At 37.8% G+C, this 20,077-nt stretch overlaps 1 protein-coding gene across 6 annotated transcripts in view; it reads left to right on the top strand.

The window, feature by feature from the left end:
- The window catches only part of PGLCT (plastidic GLC translocator), a 433,631-nt gene that overhangs the window by 365,010 nt on the left and 48,544 nt on the right, over positions 1-20,077 (top strand). Inside the window, exon 12 of one of the 6 annotated variants that reach the window (XR_016262439.1) lies at positions 467-563. The exons of the other annotated variants lie outside the window; for them this stretch is intronic. The gene's annotated coding sequence lies outside the window, so the exon portion shown is untranslated. The remainder of the gene's footprint in view (positions 1-466; positions 564-20,077) is intronic. 6 annotated transcript variants of the gene reach the window in all.

Genomic DNA, 20,077 nt, shown 5'->3' with positions numbered 1-20,077 from the left:
GCCCTTTAGCCCTTGTGTCAGCCTCTCTTGGCCCTATTAAGCTTGGTCATGAGGCCTAAAGGCCTCAACCTCCATGTTTATTCCTCGGCTTAGCCTTCTCCCTCCTTCGTCCTCCCTTTTATCCCCTTATTCCTCCTCCGCAGATCCTTCTTGCCCTTCGTCTCCTTTTCGGCCCTCCTTCTCTCCTTGTTGTGGGCCTTAGGCCTCTCAGCCTCCCCTATACTCTTTGTCGCAGGCCTCTTTGAGGCATTAGCCCCTTAGGGCCTTGCAGCCCTTCCTCAGCCTGGATGACAGCCTTTAAAGTTTGTCGTGGGCCCACCTAGGCCATCCCTCCTCTGCTGTGGGGTTTTCTAGGCCTCTAGGCCTTTCTCCATTTCGTTTTGCCCTCTTCCTAGTCCTCATTTGCCCTCATTCATCCTCTAGTTTTTCATTTGATTTCTGGACTAAATATTGGTGGGTTTTGCAGGAGAAATTGGCTCAAAGTTTCATGTTTGCGGGTGCTCCAGGCATTGGAAAAAATTTGGCAAATTGGGCAAGTGATATTCAAGGCCTAGGGCCTAAGGGTTTGGTTTCTAACCCTCATAATTCTCATTTTTTTGCTACAGCTCTCTGAATACATTCATAACAGTGACTAAATTCAAATTTAAATGCTCTAAAAATCACATATAAGTTGCCTAAATGCACTAAGAAATTCATGGTATAAGTTTACTAGTCATTTTGTGAATTGGGCATTGTTTCTTGGGCATAAATCTAACTGATTTGTTGACTGAATATCTCTGCATAACAAGTGTGATCAAATCTGATAATTACATCATAAAGGGCTAAAGAATCTAAAATTTCAGTTTGATAAGCTTGTTTTGGCATTTGGCAATTGTTTGGCACATTTTGGCACACATTCTCATATTGGTGGCTCACTATTTTCACAATTTTCTTACTGTTGTCATAAGTGCATTGAAATCTGATATAACATAGAAAAAATACATCATAAGAAGGTTGGTTAGCTTATATTTTCATTTGGCAAGTCATTGGGTGTCTCATTGCTCATATTTGGTTCATACATGCTTGTCATTTTTGGATTTAGAGTGATTTTACTTGCTGCTGTCCTAAAGGCTTAATAATTGCTCATTTGAATGTGATTGAGATATAAGTAACATAAGAACTTTCCTTGCTCATGCTCTATAATTGTTCTTGTTTCATGGTTGTATATCAAGTTGGTTTCTAATTGTCTCAAAGTGCACTAACACATTTATTGTTGTGAGTTGGTTGAAGTTTTATAAGTCCACATCTAATAATAACTCTCACTAAAGCACTCTTGTTGTTGCCCTGATTGTATAGGCACCGCAACAACGCTCAAGACAGGGGTTGTCACTCTGATCCCCGCCCACTCCGTTCCAGTTGTCTCCCAACAACAGGTTATGGGAGGTAGTCTTTATGGAATGAGGTGAAGGAAAACAAGTTGGAAACCAACTTGTTTGGGAGACATAGACGAGTGGCCAAGCCACTTGGTTAAATTTAAACAAGATTGTTAATTCGATTAGATTTTGAAGTATGAGACCAGTGCCTTAATGGAGTCACCAATTCTTGCTTACAGTAAATTAGAACCAAATGACCGGATGGACACCTGTTGCTTGAGATGATTGACTAACCTAAATGATATGCAAGTCCTATGACCTATGTGTGATGCAGTGATCTTGGTTATTTTTAGTTATATGCCTAATCTAAATGTAACCTTCCCTTAACTATTTTGAAGTTGGGCTCCAAGGTAGGTTGTGGGAAGGAGGCGAACAGAAAGCAGGCTAGGACCTGATTAACGATACCTTCTGTTGTGCTCCTATCACTCGATGCCTCCAGCACTGCAGAGACTGTGGCTCTAACGACTGCAAAGTCACCATGTTAACCACCGAAGAGTTGTCGAGGCCCCTCAAGCTAGATGAGAAGGGTTGCCCTATATTTCTATCAACCTAGCTTATGGTAGGAGGTAAATTATTAATGCAAGTTAGATCTAGAATGCTTAATGCAAGATGATGAGTGAAATTTATCTTGATTTAAGATTGTTTGAGTTACTTAAGTATTTAGTGAGAATTAGCTTATTACAAGAGTACTTGACAATGATGATAAGACAATCTTGAACAAGATAAAGTGCTTTAGAGACACAATTGCAAACTTCAATAAATTCCCAATAGATGCTTAATCAATTAGATCAACTTATCCATAAATATATGAGAATCCAATCACAATAATGCCAATGCTTGAAAACACTTTAGATCATCAATGAGAAAAGAGTTAGAAGTTGGAGTGTTTTTAGTGCAAAATTTATAAATCTTTGTAAAACTTAGAGCAAAACAGCAAGTATTAAATCCCAATAGTCAAATCAACAATATTACTTCAAAAAATTCAGAATTCATTAATGTTATGACAACAGTAAAGAAATGCTAAATCAATAATGCTTATGCTTGCTAAAATGTGTCCAATTGCCAAGTAAGTTGATTTATTTAAAAAATCAAAGATGTTAGCCTTCTTAAGAACACATTTAAGAAAACAGATATGTTAGCCTTCTTAAGAAAGTGTGTTGAACACATTTTTTTTTATGTATTTTCATTTTTTTTTATGTGGGTCTACTAAGAAGTATGCAGAGTGGGTATTTGTTGGATGTGGAATTTAATTCTACATCAAACAGGTGTCTACATTTGACATTTAAGTAAACCTACCAGGAGATAAGTCGAAAATACAATTAAAAAACTAGTTCACTTTTTTTTTCTTTAAAAATTCACAACTTTTATTTTATGATTTTAATTATTATATTATTATTTTCATTAGGAGGCCCATTTTATACCTCAAAATTTCCATAATGCATTGCTAATCACACCAAAAACTTTATTTAATTTACACTTTTCTTCCCTAAACCTGATTTCCGACCTCTTAAGGAAAGTCGTTAGCTACGGTTAGGGCATTTATTTCAACTAGGGTTGACCATGTTGCCTAGTGGAGGGATTTAACACTTGGTTGTGAGGTAATTGCCTGAAATCAACCTTTTCCCATGGCTAATTTCTCCATTTTAGGGTTGACGTCCTTTGCCCTAGGTAAATTTTGTTAATTTTTCTTAAGGCGACATTGTTCTTTGCTATGCTAGTTGCATTTCATCATTAATACATTAAGGTCACCCCATTTCATCATTACATTATTCAGATCTATGCCATTATACATAAACATATGAAATTACATGGGAAGAAACAGCATCACCATCATCATCAATGTAGTGGAATATAAAAGGAACAGTAGAATAAAGCATGCACACATATAGAGACACTAGGATTGGTTCGAGACCAGGGCAAAACCCACTATGGGGAAAACCCTTGCAAATCTTCTTCTTCTTAGATCGTCATCAAATGATGCAGCAAAAGAGAGTACAATGATCCATAACTTTATCTATGCAACAAAACAATAATGATATCTATGAAACAGATCTAATCATGCTAGGAATCAGAACCCTCATACTGATGACTATAATGTGCTGTCACAAACTGATGTCAACTGTTGTATATTGTTGTCACTGTGCCGAACATTGTTGAGTATTGTTGTCACTATCAATGAGCCCAATACATATGTTTGCAGCAAAAACTAACAAATCAGATCTACATAATAGTAGAGAGAAACCCAGATCTACCTGATCATAGAGGTCAACTGAAGCCAAGATGTCAAACCCTAGATCTAAACTGGGTCGCCCTCATCAACATTGTCTGTGAGCGACTGAAACTTTTGGGTCGCTCTCACGAATACAGTATGCGAGCGACTATGACTGTAGAGTCGCTCCCAGGAGGTCTCTATGCGTGCGATTCTAGCACTGAATTGCAAAGACTCAAACTCGCTCCCTAGTCGAGCTTTGTGAGCGACCGACAAACCAAAGTCGCACCCTTTCTGTTCGGTCCCTATACTACTAGTGTAACCCCTTATTGTTATTAGTACAACCCCCTTATTATATCGTTGTGCCCATGTAGTCCTCATATTGTTATTATTGTGCCCCATAGAAGCCCACTATTGTTATTATTGTGCCCTTACATTATTATTCTTATGTCGGCTCTAATTATATTATGACCACTTAGACTCCTATATATAGAAAGGAGGTCTTGTCATTTGTATCATCTAAGAATTGTTCATTTGTGTAATGTAAAGGAGATTTCCCCCTCAAAGAGGCTGATTTACAAGGCGTTCATCTATCTTTTCTATCTTTTTGTGAGCTGGTTTCCTAGCATTTGGTATCAAAGCTTTGGATTCTAGGGCTTCGCTGCTCCAAACAAGTGATCGTGGCATTTTCGCTGTAAATTTTTTTCTGCAACGTTTCAGAAGCTAACAAAAAAACCCATTTGAGATGAAATCACATTGAAACTTGGGTCTGAATTTCAGATCTTGTCTCGCTATATTTTCGAAGATATGATCTGAGGAAGTTAGGGTTTTTGCAAGCTCTAGAATTTCATCTAAAACAGGTCATGATGGAAGTTTCACTATAATTTGTTCGCTACAAAGTTTCAGAAGCTAAAAAAAACCCATTTGAGAAGAAAGCAGTCTGAACCTCGGGTGCGAATTTCAGATCTTGTCTCGCTATATTTTCGGATATATGATCTGAGGAAGTTAGGTTTTTTGAGCACTCCCGAGTTACATCTTAAACAAGTGACCTTGGGAAAATCGTCATAACTTTCTCTCTCAGCATCAGATTGAAATTTCATACGAAGTTACAGAAAAGAGAATGGACTATAGTTTTTTGTTTATATTTTTCAGATCCAAAAGTCAAAACAGTGACACGTGGCACTTCATATAAGTTCGCTCTTCTGAAAAGGTATATAATCAGGTCATCTTGGGAGATTACGCATAACTCTTTCCTAGAGAATCCAATTTCGATCAGACTGGTGGCACTGGAAAGAGGACACAGAGGGCTACTGCAAGTCGCGATTTCAGCATTGGAAAATCCGAAATTACAAAGTTACAGTAATTTCAAGATCGAGCTCCTAAAATCAAGAAAAGCCAATATGAGGAAGTTTGATGGCAAGGATCCGGTAAATTGAATACTACAGATGGAGCAATATTTTGATTGACATGAGGTGCAACTATTACAAAAAGTATGTATTGCATCTTCATATTTAGAACCGGATCAATTTTTATGGTATAAAGGGTTGTGTTCTCGTAAAGCACTTGTCACTTGGTCAATTTTCACGGAAGAAATGATAGCACATTATGAGAATACAAAGAGTAACACCTTCTTTAGCCAATTGATAAATCTCAAACAAAAGGGTTCAATGGAAAAGCACATTGAGGGTTTCAAAAAATTGAATATAAGGGTAAATGATATTCCAGAGAAGAAAAGGATTGATGTCTCCATAGGGACTTTAAAGGATAACATTCAACATGAGGTTCGTCTTTGGGAACCTGATTCATTGGAGAAGGCATTCAATTTGGCAAGACAAATTGAAAGCGAAATTATGGAAACATGGAATCCTACCACTCATAACTATAAATATGGAAGTGTTTTTTCTTCTAGCCTTCCACAGCATACAAGGTTTACACGACAACAATTGGAAGAAAAAAGAGAAAAAGGACTTTGTTACATTTGTGATAGAAAATACACTGAAGGTCATGAGTGTGCTGAGAAGAAATTATTTTACATAGATTGTGAAGAGGAGGAAAAAAGGATCAAGAAACATCAAAAGAAGAGGATATACACCAAGAACCAACCCCAGAGAAAGAAGAAATGAATCCGAAGATATCTTGTAAAGCATTGGAAAGAATTACCACTCCTCAAACTCTCAAGATAGAAGGACATATCAAGAAGAAAAAAGGTTCAAGAAGTGAAAGATCACATCGAGAAAATCCGACCATATCTCGTAATGCATTGGCTAGAATTACCACTCCTCAAACTATCAAGATAGAAGGACATATCAAGAAGAAAAAGGTAATAATGTTGATTGATTCAGGCAGTACGCATAATTTTATTCATTGTAAGATAGCCAAGGAATTGAATTGCTTCCTATATCCAGCACCAGATTGTCAAGTGATGGTTGCAAGTGGAGGAACCATAAATTGCTCTGGAAAGCGCCATAATATCAAGTTATCCATGGGAGAATGTGTATTGAATAGCCCAATGCTTTCCATTCCAATGGATGGTGTTGATGTTGTACTAGGAGTCCAATGGCTACAATCCCTAGGTACAATAGCTTTTAATTTTCAAGAACTTTTCATGAAATTTTCTTCGGAAGGAAAGAAAGTTGAATTAAGGGGTATCACAAGGAAACCGGGAAAGATAATCAGCTCTAACAGACTGACACGGCTTCTAAAAAAAGAAAAACGAGGTGTAATTGCACAATTATGTTCGCTAGAGGTTCCCACATCGAAATCATCTATTTCTCCAGATCTCCAAAAAGTCTTGAACAATCATTCCAAGGTATTGGAGACTCCCAAAGGCCTCCCACCTATTCATGATCATGATCATTCTATTCATTTTATTCCGAGAAGTGTTCCTCCAAACATCGGGCCTTACAGATATCCCTATGCCTAAAAGAGTGAAATTGAACATATGGTTGTAGAAATGCTAGAGGCTGGTATAATTCAACTTAATCAAAGTTCTTTCTCTGCTCCAGTAGTATTGATGCACAAGAAGGATGGGTCATGGCGCATCTGTCTGGATTATAGGGAGCTCAACAAGCTCACTATTAAAGATAAATTTCCCATTCCTGTCATTGATGAATTATTGGATGAATTGCATGGATCAATCTACTTCACCAAGTTGGATCTTCGTTCAAGATATCATCAAATCAGAATGAAGACTGAAGACAACAACATTTAGAACTCATGAGGATCATTATGAATTTTTGGTCATGCCTTTTGGCCTTACCAATGCACCTTCTACATTTCAAGGTTTGATGAATTCCATTTTCAAACCCTTCCTTAGAAAATTTGTGCTAGTATTTTTTGATGATATACTAATCTACAGCAAGTCTTGGAAGGATCATGTTCAACATGTTGACAGGGTGCTCAAACTATTGGAGGAGAAACAATTATATGCTAAAAGCTCCAAATATTTCTTTGGAGTACAAGAGGTGGAATATCTGGATCATATTGTATCTCATGAAGGTGTTAAGGTAGACCCTAGCAAAATTAAAGCCATTAAGGAATGGAAAATCCCCACATCCATAAAGCATCTGCAAAGATTTCTTGGTCTGACAAGGTATTATCGCAAGTTTGTTAAGAATTATGGGAGAACAGCAGCACCTCTAACAACATTATTGAAGAAAGATGCATTTTCATGGACTCCAGAAGCAACAAAGGCCTTTGAACATCTTAAAGAGGCAATGTGCCAAGCACCGGTCTTAGCTACGCCGGACTTCACAAAAACCTTTATTGTGGAATGTGATGTTTCAGGAAATGGAATTGGTGTTGTTTTAATGCAAGATGAAAGACCCATTGCTTTCGAAAGCCGTCCAATCAAAGGAAAGTATTTACACAAAGCTATTTATGAGAAGGAAATGTTGGCAATACTACATGCGCTTAAGAAATGGCGACCCTACCTAATGGGAAGACACTTCAAGGTAAAAATGGATCATGATAGTCTTAAATACTTTTAGAACAAAGATTATCCTCTAAAGAGCAACAAAAATGGGTCACAAAGATGTTGGGTTATGACTTTGAAATCATCTACAAAGAAGGGAAGCAAAATGTTGTGGCAGATGCACTCTCAAGAAAGGTGAGGATGTGGAAGCATTGTTTTGTGTTATTTCTATTATCCAACCAGATTGGATAAACAAAGAAAAGGATGAATGGAAGAAGGACGAAGAAGTGTGGCCACTCATTCAAAAGTTGCAGAAGATCCCAGTTCAAACAATATTGCCAGAACTTGACAAGGAAGGAAAAATCATATTGGAGCCTGAAGCAGTCACAGAAACAAGAACCCGACAGCTACGAAATCGATCAATTTCAGAGTATCTCATCAAGTGGAAGAACTTACCCGTTGAAGATTCCACATGGGAAGACAAGAATTTTATACAGAAGCATCAAGAACTACTCAAGCGTTGAGGACAACAATTTTTGAAGGAGAGGGGCATGTTAAGTCCCTATACTACTAGTGTAACCCCTTATTGTTATTAGTACAACCCCCTTATTATATCGTTGTGCCCATGTAGTCCCCATATTGTTATTATTGTGCCCCATAGAAGCCTACTATTGCTATTATTGTGCCCTTACATTATTATTGTTATGTCGACTCTGATTATATTATGACCACTTAGACTCCTATATATAGAAAGGAGGTCTTGTCATTTGTATCATCTAAGAATTGTTTATGTGTAATGTAAAGGAGGTTGCCCCCTCAAAGAGGCTAATTTACAAGGCATTCATCTATCTTTTCTATCCTTTTGTGAGCTGCTTTCCTAACACTTTTTGAGTTGTGCGAGTGACCGAGATGGCAGAGTCGCTCCCAGGGCTACCTCGTGCGCGCGACCGGGGACCAGAACCTTCCGATCTGCGTATGAACCCAAAGTCGTTCCCATAAGGCTCTGTGCTAGCGTCCAAGGGTCTATAGTCGCTCTCATAGGCTTGTGTGCCAGCGACCAAGGACTAGAATGCCCTGTTCTGTGCTAGCGACCAAGATCCAGAAGAGCCTAACTCAAAGTGAACCTTTCGCCTATGATTTCAGACCCTTGAGCGAACTCCTTTTGTCGAACCTGTGCGAACCAAGACAAAAGAGAAGAGAAGATGTGTCCAAATGATCCTGAGGTCTCTTCTATTTATAGGATTTCCTGAGGGGTCTCTTGCGGTTAAGATTGACCCAAGCAGTTACTCATGTGGTTAGGGCCGACCCATTCCATAATTCATGTGTGAATAAAATAATCCATAATTCAACTTCCGCCTAACCAAATTTGGTGATCTTTAGGTCGATTTTGGTCCTCTCGAAAAGAGGAATCTAATGTAATCATTATATTGGTCATTTGAGTTGTCCAAGATAGAATTTTGCCGCAGTTGCAAAAATTAACACTCCCTCTCAACTAGGGAAAATTCCACCTGTCAATATCTCTCCATCGAACAATATGCCATTCTGGAATATTCGAGTGTCATCACGTATCATCACAGATCATCTTTTTCGTGTAGTCGTCGTGCCATGTCCATCTCAAGTGTCTCATCATCACAAATCATCATTGTATATCTTGATCTATCCTTTGTGTATTCCTGCTTATCTCTTGATTGTTCCTGCTCGTATGCTGAACATTCTCGGATCGAGAAGAAGAAGAATTTGATACAAAAGGGGAGCTCAAGCCACCACCCCCTATCCATCAAACTATTATTTGGAATGTTTTCATCGGAGAGCATATCATAAGGGAGAACATCTCAACTTGGAATCGAGGAGCAATAGTTTCCATCCATACCGAGCAATAGGATACCTCATCACACAGGGGAGTAAACGCTCGACCCTAGAATTTCATCAGGGAGCTATACCCTCAACCCGGAATCATATCGGGTCATCTCAACCCATCCTATTGCCTATTGATCTTCCCATCGATGACCCAGAATAATCATGTGGTAGAACACCTGCATCATAATCGCCTTGGGTTGTACACCCCCAAGCATACCCTCAACTCGTTGGCCAGACGAGGAGTAATATTCCCAACAAGCCCTACTTGTGGGTATGATGCCAACTGGGGTATACTCTGCTAAGACCAAGATAGGGTGAGCTACAACTCCAACCCTATGGGTAACAGATAGGGTAACTCCCTATATAGATAGGGTAACACCCTATTGTCCAGAGTTCCCTCAACCCCAGGAGCCCTCCATCTCGATTCCTCACCCTGGGAGCTCAAACAGGGTAGGAAGAGTTGGCTCAGTGTCCTCAATCAGCGTTACCCCTCATTCGGAGGGGATTCTCTTTGAAAACCAAGATGCCTTTGAGAGAATATCTGCCATCTGCTTATCTCAATAATAGTTGTTTCTTGTTCATACATAACATCAAATCAAACATCATGTCAAATCATATATAATCATATGAATCACAAAAGGACACCATAATCATTCTCCCTCTCAAGGAGGTGTTAACCACAAGCCTGAGCTTGTTTCGAACAGCTACACGGTCTCAATATATGAGAGTATCTTGGTCCCAACTATAAATATGGGACTTACTGCCAATCGTATCATCACATTGTATCCATGGTATCCACGTCATATCCAGATCATGCTCAAACAACTCTCTAAGGAGCTTCTATATCCTACCTCACAGCGAGTCATTCTAGCAATATCATGATCAACCTCGGTCATGATATGGACCTCTCATCCAAGATATCATGGCAGATTGCATACTAAAACAGCATCCAAATGTGCTTATCAATAATAATCTCAAATATCAGCAATACATCTATGCAGATACATATCATAGGAGAAATATCTCATTCTCAAAATAGAACACCTCATGCAGATATTTCAAAGCATGTTCAATGGCAACTCTATGTGAGTGAAGCAACTCACTCATGAATTCATTAAGTTTTTATGGACATCATACATATACAAATGGATGTTCAAAACAAAACATCAATGCTTCCACCATCGGATGCCATGTCAAGTTCAACAACATTTTGAACTTTAAATCAAAGAATCCAAGGATTTTCATTTTCATTAACCAAAAATATTTTCCAATAGCTTTGCAACATGGAATTCTTTTCCCAAAGTCCAGAAATCGATTCATCATGCCATGATACATCATTTCAGGCTTCATAAGCTATCTCCCTTTGATTTAGATCATCAAAGGCTCGTCACTTATAACAAGTAGATCATCACGATATAAAACCAAAACCATAATCAATATCAAAGCCATACCTTGGAACTCATCATCCTGACTTCATTAGATAATTGTCAAATCTAGACATATCTGGATTGCAATGCTCTAAGCATAATGCCTTGCTAAGCCAACATAATCATAACTCAATGTTGTACCATCAACAACAAATTCAACTCATCAGAGTTTAGAAGCCAAATCACGACCATTATCAAAGTCATCATTATCATAGTATTAATACTTTCAACCAAGAGACAGGTGTAGCTCATATCAAATCATGACTTCATCATGCCAACAAGTCATGCATTATCAATCCGAACTTTATCAATTCATTCTCATAAGCATAACATAAGTCATCCTGTCATCACAACTATCATCATTCCAACCATTGTGCTAAAAATAAGGAGGCCAATCTCCAAATAAGTCATCATGCCCGCATAGTATCGATATCAACAATCATCAAATCAAATTACTAGATATCAGGTCAAGTCCAAATTGCTATCGTAGAGAGATCTATAGTCAAAGCACATTTCAATCATCAATTCAAATTTATTTTCAAGCATCATGACAAAACACATTTCATATATACCAGTAATTCCAAATCATTCCAACCTCTTGTAGCACAAACATAGTGACATATCTATATGTATGTCCCAGTCACCTGCAAACATAAGTTTAGTCTGTATGTTCATGTTATGGAAAACATTCAACCTTTTCCTGTTAGCAGATCTTGTTGTTATCTGCAATACATTTGTGGTCCTGATATCTTCCAAGTGACTATCTCATTTCATTCACAATGCTTCATTATATGATCAACAATTTAACTCAAGAACTTCAAAAATCAGTTAACATTGGTAGAATATGTTAGGAACATCATGATTCAAAGTTCAGACAGCGTCAAATGATGGTCAACAATAGTCAAACCTCTGGTCATTCTCTTCAGGTTAGCATGGGAGCGACTTTAGCTGCCTAGACGTTGTCTAGGCCTTTGCATGCATGCAACCAAGAACAAAATCTCCTAGATCTGTGATTGCGACTGGAGCAGAAACCCTAATTTATGTATGGGCTTCAGATTTGAAACTCTTCTACAAATCAATACTGTCATATGCACATAAATCATACTTCAGCAGCACATAATGAGAATAGTAATAAGGTTAAGAATCTTGAGAAGAGATTCTCCCTTTGACTGGGGATCTACATCATTCATCTTCATTCATGTCATCAGCTTGTCTCTACTAGAGTCATACAGCAGTAGATCTGTTAGATCATAATCATATATCTATATTGGTTATCAGCATCATGACATCAAACAACAGATAGATGCAGCATCATATCTCAAAGATTATGAAAACAATAACATTTTTTGTCAAGTCACTCCATGCCATCAAGACAAGGTAGTAAGAGATCTGGAATATCAATCTTACACTTATACCTCTCAAATCAAGGTTACCATGCACTTCATGACCAATGAGATCAGATTAGGTCATTCAATAAAGCTTTATCAAAACAACAAGAGTGTCAATTTCTCTTTCCATATGCTTTTATCATGCTTATCACAAGCATTACCAGCAGACTCATGTATAGGAGTCAATGAACTATCCTTCTATATGAAATCCATCATGACAAGTATCAAGAGTATCATTTTCTAGAGACAAGGTGCTAGCCTTCTTTATAGGATCAAGATATCCAACAGATAGATCATAGATGTTAGCCAAACATCAAGTGTATCAATGTATCAACATTAGATAGCCTCATAGAATTCAAGAAGGTCAAAATGTTCAACACCAAGTGCATAATTTCATCATAGGAGACATATATCCAAGTCACTTTCATATGCATGTATGAGCCATTAAAGAAAGAGGTATTCTCATTATACCTCAATAGCTGAAACACCACATACCATGCATACCTTGGGGTATTCAAATACCTAAGCACCTGCTCATGAGTCATAGCCCGCTTGAAGCACTTTTTCATCTTTTCATCAAGTACCTCTTTATCTCTTTCCAGATATGTATCTCAAAATGATCCTCAAAAAGGATCTACACATCTCATCTCATCAAGGAGGTTAGAAACATCCATATACTCAAATACATATGCAAGAAGTAATAAACATAATCATTAGATCCATAAGTCTTGTTGACCTCTACTGGTCAACTACCCATGCAGTACACCCCCTTTTTCTTGGAGAAAGGGGCAGCACCTGATCTACGTGTCCGTGCCAGCCTGCAGTCATCAGCAGCTTAATCATTTTGATTGTAAACCCAGTCTGCATGTATTAATTGTAAATAATCCTAGCAGATATGAGTCGTGTATGTGAATTGCCTAGGTGGACCTAATTTTCTAGTGGTAATCTACGTCCCGGAAGGTTTTTCGTCTCACCGATCCATGGATCGGCAGAGTTTTCCTTCAAACCTGACCCCAAAGCCGGGATGGATTTTGTCATTGGAATTTTAGGAGAATCCTAGTGTGTTGATCTGCTAGATTATAGTTGTGTCGCAGAACTGGGTGAGTTGTGAGGGTCTATGTTAAAGGGGTTTTCTCCCTTAAGATGTAAATTGTAAAAGTCATGATGTAATGTGTCCTGAGGGTCGAAAAGTGTTTTAAATCCCCTCATGAGTCCTAAGTCCTAGGTCCTAGGTGATTGTTTCCGAAGGCTTAGTTCGATGATCCATTTTAAAATGAATTAAAAAATTAAAAAATGAATAAAAATAATAAAATAAATAAAAATTAAAAAATGAAATAAAAAAAAAATTAAAAAAATAAAGCAAAAACCCTAACTAATAAAATAATAATATTTTAAGTGAATAAATCGACGGATGAGATCAAGAGATGTCTTGATCCTCATCAACGGTCGAGATCATTTCTACATGGATCACTCGAACTAGCCGTTGGGATCATTTCCTTTAAATAGGGTGCTAGGGGTCATTTCAGATCATTGGATCTGTGAGTCTTGTACTGAAGAAGCTCTCTTGTAAATCTGTTTCTGGTTAATAAAAGAAGACTTTGGGGTCCATATCTTGCTGGTGTTACTCTCTTGAAATGCTGTGAGATTGTTTTAATTTTCTGCATATGTTATTTTCAGCTGTTAATAATAGCTTTTTGTAGAGTATTGTGAGCACAGGTATCTTGTTCACTTGCTAGGGTTTGAGTGCTATTAGGGTTTCTGAAGTAATGGCAGGTATCTCCATTACTGTTTGAGATCTAGCAGCATTTTTGCCCTCTTTATTGACGGTTGTTTTGAGCTGTGCAGAAAACATTTTCTGAAGGAATTTTGTGGGCGTTCGGGGAAGTTCTCGGCTGAACCAGCCAACTCCCGCAAGCATTTTTTGTTGAGCCCAGTTGGATTTGATCCTGGGTCTATCATTCAGTTTATTTTTAATTTGCATGAGAGATTTTCTGAAGTTCTTCACAGTGAAAATCTGAAGGCTTTGTTTCTTTAAAATATTCCTGTTCTTATTTGCTGAATCTGGCTGTTAAGGGGCCAAATCTGTAAATTATTAAGCTGATCTAGGGCTTCAGTTTCAAATTTTTGCTTTATGCACTTTTCATTAGGTTTTTTGTTTTCTTGTACAGGGTTTCCAACAAGTATCAAAGATCTACTTCAGTAAAACGCAAAGGGTGTTGATTAACAGTTCTATGCACGCCACTGCAATATCACATTCGACTGCGCTTAAAGGATTACGATTTCTGGGCCCTGGTTATCCTTCAGTATTCTGAGGATATGCATTGCCGGTGTGAAACGTCTGCATGTTATCAAATTGTCGTGCGCTGATCTGGCCAAACGTTTCAATCATAAATAACGCAGCCAGCGTGATCAGGGCACCAAAGTATATCAACGCGTATCAGTTTTTTCCTCATCGACATTTGCGTGGCCAGGTCATGGTCTTTCTGAGTTACGATTCTTCAAGCGTCGGTTTTGACTTGGCATAAAATCGATTCACTTTTCTCTACTGTCTGCTATCAACACGCCATCTGCTGGTGATTGAGCCTGCACAAATCTAAAGATCAGTGGACATCAGATCAAAATCATTCAATGCTTTGAAAAACTCTGCCAAGGCCCTGAATGCGTCCCCGTTTCAAGCAATCTCCACGCGGATTCCTCACGAGTTCTAGCGTAAGAGCCATATTTACCGTCGGCTCAGACAATCGGATAAATGTCAGGCCATCACGCAGGGTTTTCACGTGACATTCATGCCCAGTCCCCCTTCACACAGACGAAAAGTGGTTTCAGTGTGAACGCCAGCCCGTGACCCATCGATTCATGCAAGGTATCGAACAGGTAGATCGAGCTTTGATGCATACGCAGAGGGTAAGAAGATCTGACCTCAAAACGAAGTCGCTCCTTTCTGCAATTTTCAGAAATTTCTCTGCGGCTCAGGTAAGTTACAGATTTATTTAAATCCTTCTCTGTCCGCCGCATTCTATCCCTGTCGAAATTCTGCTCCACGCGTTCGGTAATTTTCGATTCAGCTTTTCATTATCACATATGCAATGCGTGGTTACATTTTTAGTTTTGAGTTATATGTGCGATCAAAATAAATTTCGATTTTCTTTGGATCATTCAGCTTATAGCATAGGTTCAATTTGTCTTATTTCATAGCATAGGACTTAGGCTTTGTTAGTTTGTAATTAAAAAAAAAAATTCTTGATTTTAATTTATATTTAGTTTAGGTTTTGTTTAGATTTTAATTTAGTCTTTGCTTTTAAATATGAAAAATCAAAAGATATTTATAGAACTTTAGCCTTAGTTTTATTCTTATAATGAAATTTTAGATTTTAGGATTTATTTTATTTAGATTTTAAATAGATTTTATTTTTTTTGGTTTTGACTTTTAAGTTTGGTTTTATTTAGATTTTAAAATAGTTTTAAATTTTGTTTTTGTTAGATTTTTTAATTTTAATTTAATTTTTAGTTTAGTTTAGTTTTTAATATAATTTAGTTTTAGAATAGATTTTAAATTTTAAATTTTTAGATTTTAAATTTTCATTTTTTATAACAAAAAAGAAAAAAAAAAATTTGAAAATTTTCTTTTTTCAGATCCAGTTATTTTCGGGAATCATCATGTTATATCTTTCATGCTGAGATCTAAGTTTTCAAGTCGAGATACGAAATTGATATCTGGTTAATGATTTATGATTCGTGGTGGTTTAAAGCATTCATTTTTTTGAAAATTCTCAATTGCTGGATATCGTTTTGGTCATTTTAAGAGCATTGTGATTTAGCTGATGGCAAATGATTACTGTTCACAGTTCATTTTTCTATATCATCTAACAAGTAATCGTTTTAACCACAATCTCTTAAGGCACTGGTCTGCTAAGTTAATCAAATCTATCTGGTGTTTTTCATATCGTGTCTCGTGTCTCCCAACCAACTGGTCGACAGTTGGTCTTATCATCTCACAGGGACTACCCCCCTTAGCCGCGGGAGACAGGCTTAAACGGAGGGATCGGGGATCAGAGTGACAGCCCCCGGTCTGAGCGTTGTCGTGCCAATCCGCGCGACAACATTTTTTGGCGCCATTGCCGGGGATAGAGTTTTTCTGTCCTTGGTGTTTCAACATCTTTTCATCATTCATCGTTCATCTGTCTATCATTCGTTTGAGCCAGCAACGCCAACATTTTTTGACGCCGTTGCCGGGGACATTTTATTCTCGGCGTTTCAACGACAATCTTCTTTCTCATTTCTTATCTCTTCATCTGGCCCGGCAACGCCAACATTTTTTGGTGCCGTTGCCGAGGACAGAGTTTTTCTGTTCCTGGAGTTTCATCTTCTCATCTTTCTCATCTCTCATTTGAGCTGGCAGATTCGACCTTTGGGGGTTATCATTTGGATCTTTCATTGCCTCATCAGCATATCTTCGATGTGTTTCTTGTTTGGGTGGCGACTCCATTTTCTTATTTTTCCCATACAAGAAGCCTCCCGCATATCTGCTTGTGGTTACTTTTTGGATCCTAGAATCAGATTCATTGTTCAAGTGGCGACTCCACTGTTTTCATCTCTTGATTTTCTTGAGCAGATATCTAGTTCTATCATCCTTTTAATCCCTTATCATTCATCATGGATTATTCATTTAAGCCATGTCGTTTTACTGAACGTCTCCATGATTTTCCGGAAGATGCCATTCCTAAGTTACCTATTTTCTCGGGTGGTGATCCAATCGCTGTTAGAAGGCATCTAGTCTTGTTTACTCGCATCATGATCATATACTGTAGATCCCCTCAGTTTATTCATGAAGATATCAAAATGCGTCTATTTGTCCTTTCTTTAGAAGATGATGCTTTGAATTGGTTTAACAATTTTCCAAAGGAATCTTTCACTTCTTTAGAAGACATTGTCGATGCTTTTAAAAATAGATATGGTTATCCAAACAGCTTGCCTTCTGCCTCTAAAATTGTGCAACAGAATGAAAGTAATTTGATAAGAGGTCCAGCTGAAAGATCCCAAGGCGATTCATCATGTCAGAATGTGTCATCCACCGGAAATATTGCAGATCAAGTTCATGATAGTGAAAAATCAGGGACAAATGACAATGAAAGGGAAGAGCAAAAACAAATTTTACGAGATCTAATGATGCTGGTGAGAAATATGGAAATCAATCAAACTAATTATGTCAATGATGTGAAAACTTTATGCACCCACCTGGAAAAACGTAATAGGGAGATTGAGGTCACGCAAAATCAGCATGCTAAAGAAATTGAGGCCATGAAAACTAAATATGAAACAGAAATTGGAAACATGCATAGCAAGATGTCAGTCTTAGAAGAAAATATGGTGACCATGAAAGCTGATCATGATAGGGAAATTGACTCTATGCAAAACAAGTTACTAACTATGGAAGAGGAAATGATTATCATGACGTTCAATCATAATAATCAGTTGGCTGACATGCAAGCGAATCATAAAGAAGAAATAAATTTCATGCAGCATTACTTGATGGACATAAAGGAAAAGAACAATAAAATGATAAAAGACATGGAAGAATATCATGCCAGACAAATCGGTGATATAAAGGTTGAACACTCTAGACAGATGGATGCCATTAGAATACAGGTTCAAAGGTTTCAGCAATTGGAAGATGAAAGAAACCAGGTGACATCAATAGATCAGGAGCCTTCTCATGTGCTACAACGAGCTCCATCTTATTATGAGGAGGTTATTGATTCGATTGAAAGATGGTTAATTGAAGGTGATCCGGATAGACTTAAGAATGATAACGATCAGATGCAGGATAAAGAAAGACATATCACGCATAATTCATCTGATAGTTTTGAAACAGAAAGTTCCAGGTCATCAGTAATTCAACCTACCAGAAAGAAAAAACGTAAGAGAAAGAAAATAAGAAGAAGATTTGACGCATCAGACGGCCACGAGCAGCTTGATTTTCGGATAGGAAAGAGTCCTACCATATGCAAAATTGGACATGGTACATCTGACAAGCAGCCGACAGATTTCACTGAAAGCAGGCAAATGCTCAGTATGCACTTTATTGAACACATCTGATGCCATGGGGCGTTTTTTGTATCGTATTTCTAACCCTACTCCTTGTTTTTCCGCATTTTCATTTCTGCTTTAGATAGTTAATAAATGATGAGCTTTTTTCTTTCCTGTGCTTAATGTATATGCTGATTTTGTGGATGGACGCTACTTATTCTTGTGTTGTATGGATGCAGATTCTGGATTCTCACATTCCTACAAGCAGCAACGTGTCCCCAACTAGAGCCAGATGTTGACCTCTACTGGTCAACTACCCATGCAGTACACCCCCTTTTTCTTGGAGAAAGGGGCAGCACCTGATCTACGTGTCCGTGCCAGCCTGCAGTCATCAGCAGCTTAATCATTTTGATTGTAAACCCAGTCTGCATGTATTAATTGTAAATAATCTTAGCAGATATGAGTCGTGTATGTGAATTGCCTAGGTGGACCTAACTTTCTAGTGGTAATCTACGTCCCGGAAGGTTTTTCGTCTCACCGATCCATGGATCGGCAGAGTTTTCCTTCAAACCTGACCCCAAAGCCGGGATGGATTTTGTCATTGGAATTTTAGGAGAATCCTAGTGTGTTGATCTGCTAGATTATAGTTGTGTCGCAGAACTGGGTGAGTTGTGAGGGTCTATGTTAAAGGGGTTTTCTCCCTTAAGATGTAAATTGTAAAAGTCATGATGTAATGTGTCCTGAGGGTCGAAAAGTGTTTTAAATCCCCTCATGAGTCCTAAGTCCTAGGTCCTAGGTGATTGTTTCCGAAGGCTTAGTTCGATGATCCATTTTAAAATGAATTAAAAAATTAAAAAATGAATAAAAATAATAAAATAAATAAAAATTAAAAAATGAAATAAAAAAAAAATTAAAAAAATAAAGCAAAAACCCTAACTAATAAAATAATAATATTTTAAGTGAATAAATCGACGGATGAGATCAAGAGATGTCTTGATCCTCATCAACGGTCGAGATCATTTCTACATGGATCACTCGAACTAGCCGTTGGGATCATTTCCTTTAAATAGGGTGCTAGGGGTCATTTCAGATCATTGGATCTGTGAGTCTGGTACTGAAGAAGCTCTCTTGTAAATCTGTTTCTGGTTAATAAAAGAAGACTTTGGGGTCCATATCTTGCTGGTGTTACTCTCTTGAAATGCTGTGAGATTGTTTTAATTTTCTGCATATGTTATTTTCAGCTGTTAATAATAGCTTTTTGTAGAGTATTGTGAGCACAGGTATCTTGTTCACTTGCTAGGGTTTGAGTGCTGTTAGGGTTTCTGAAGTAATGGCAGGTATCTCCATTACTGTTTGAGATCTAGCAGCATTTTTGCCCTCTTTATTGACGGTTGTTTTGAGCTGTGCAGAAAACATTTTCTGAAGGAATTTTGTGGGCGTTCGGGGAAGTTCTCGGCTGAACCAGCCAACTCCCGCAAGCATTTTTTGTTGAGCCCAGTTGGATTTGATCCTGGGTCTATCATTCAGTTTATTTTTAATTTGCATGAGAGATTTTCTGAAGTTCTTCACAGTGAAAATCTGAAGGCTTTATTTCTTTAAAATATTCCTGTTCTTATTTGCTGAATCTGGCTGTTAAGGGGCCAAATCTGTAAATTATTAAGCTGATCTAGGGCTTCAGTTTCAAATTTTTGCTTTATGCACTTTTCATTAGGTTTTTTGTTTTCTTGTACAGGGTTTCCAACAAGTATCAAAGATCTACTTCAGTAAAACGCAAAGGGTGTTGATTAACAGTTCTATGCACGCCACTGCAATATCACATTCGACTGCGCTTAAAGGATTACGAT

The sequence above is a fragment of the Pinus tabuliformis genome, chromosome 9, assembly GCF_031772625.1.
Source record: "Pinus tabuliformis cultivar Carrire ecotype Pingquan chromosome 9, CPIR1, whole genome shotgun sequence".
Classification (NCBI taxonomy): Eukaryota; Viridiplantae; Streptophyta; class Pinopsida; order Pinales; family Pinaceae; genus Pinus; species Pinus tabuliformis.
Note: the sequence above shows the minus strand (reverse complement) of the source record. Positions and strands in the feature narration are given on the sequence as shown.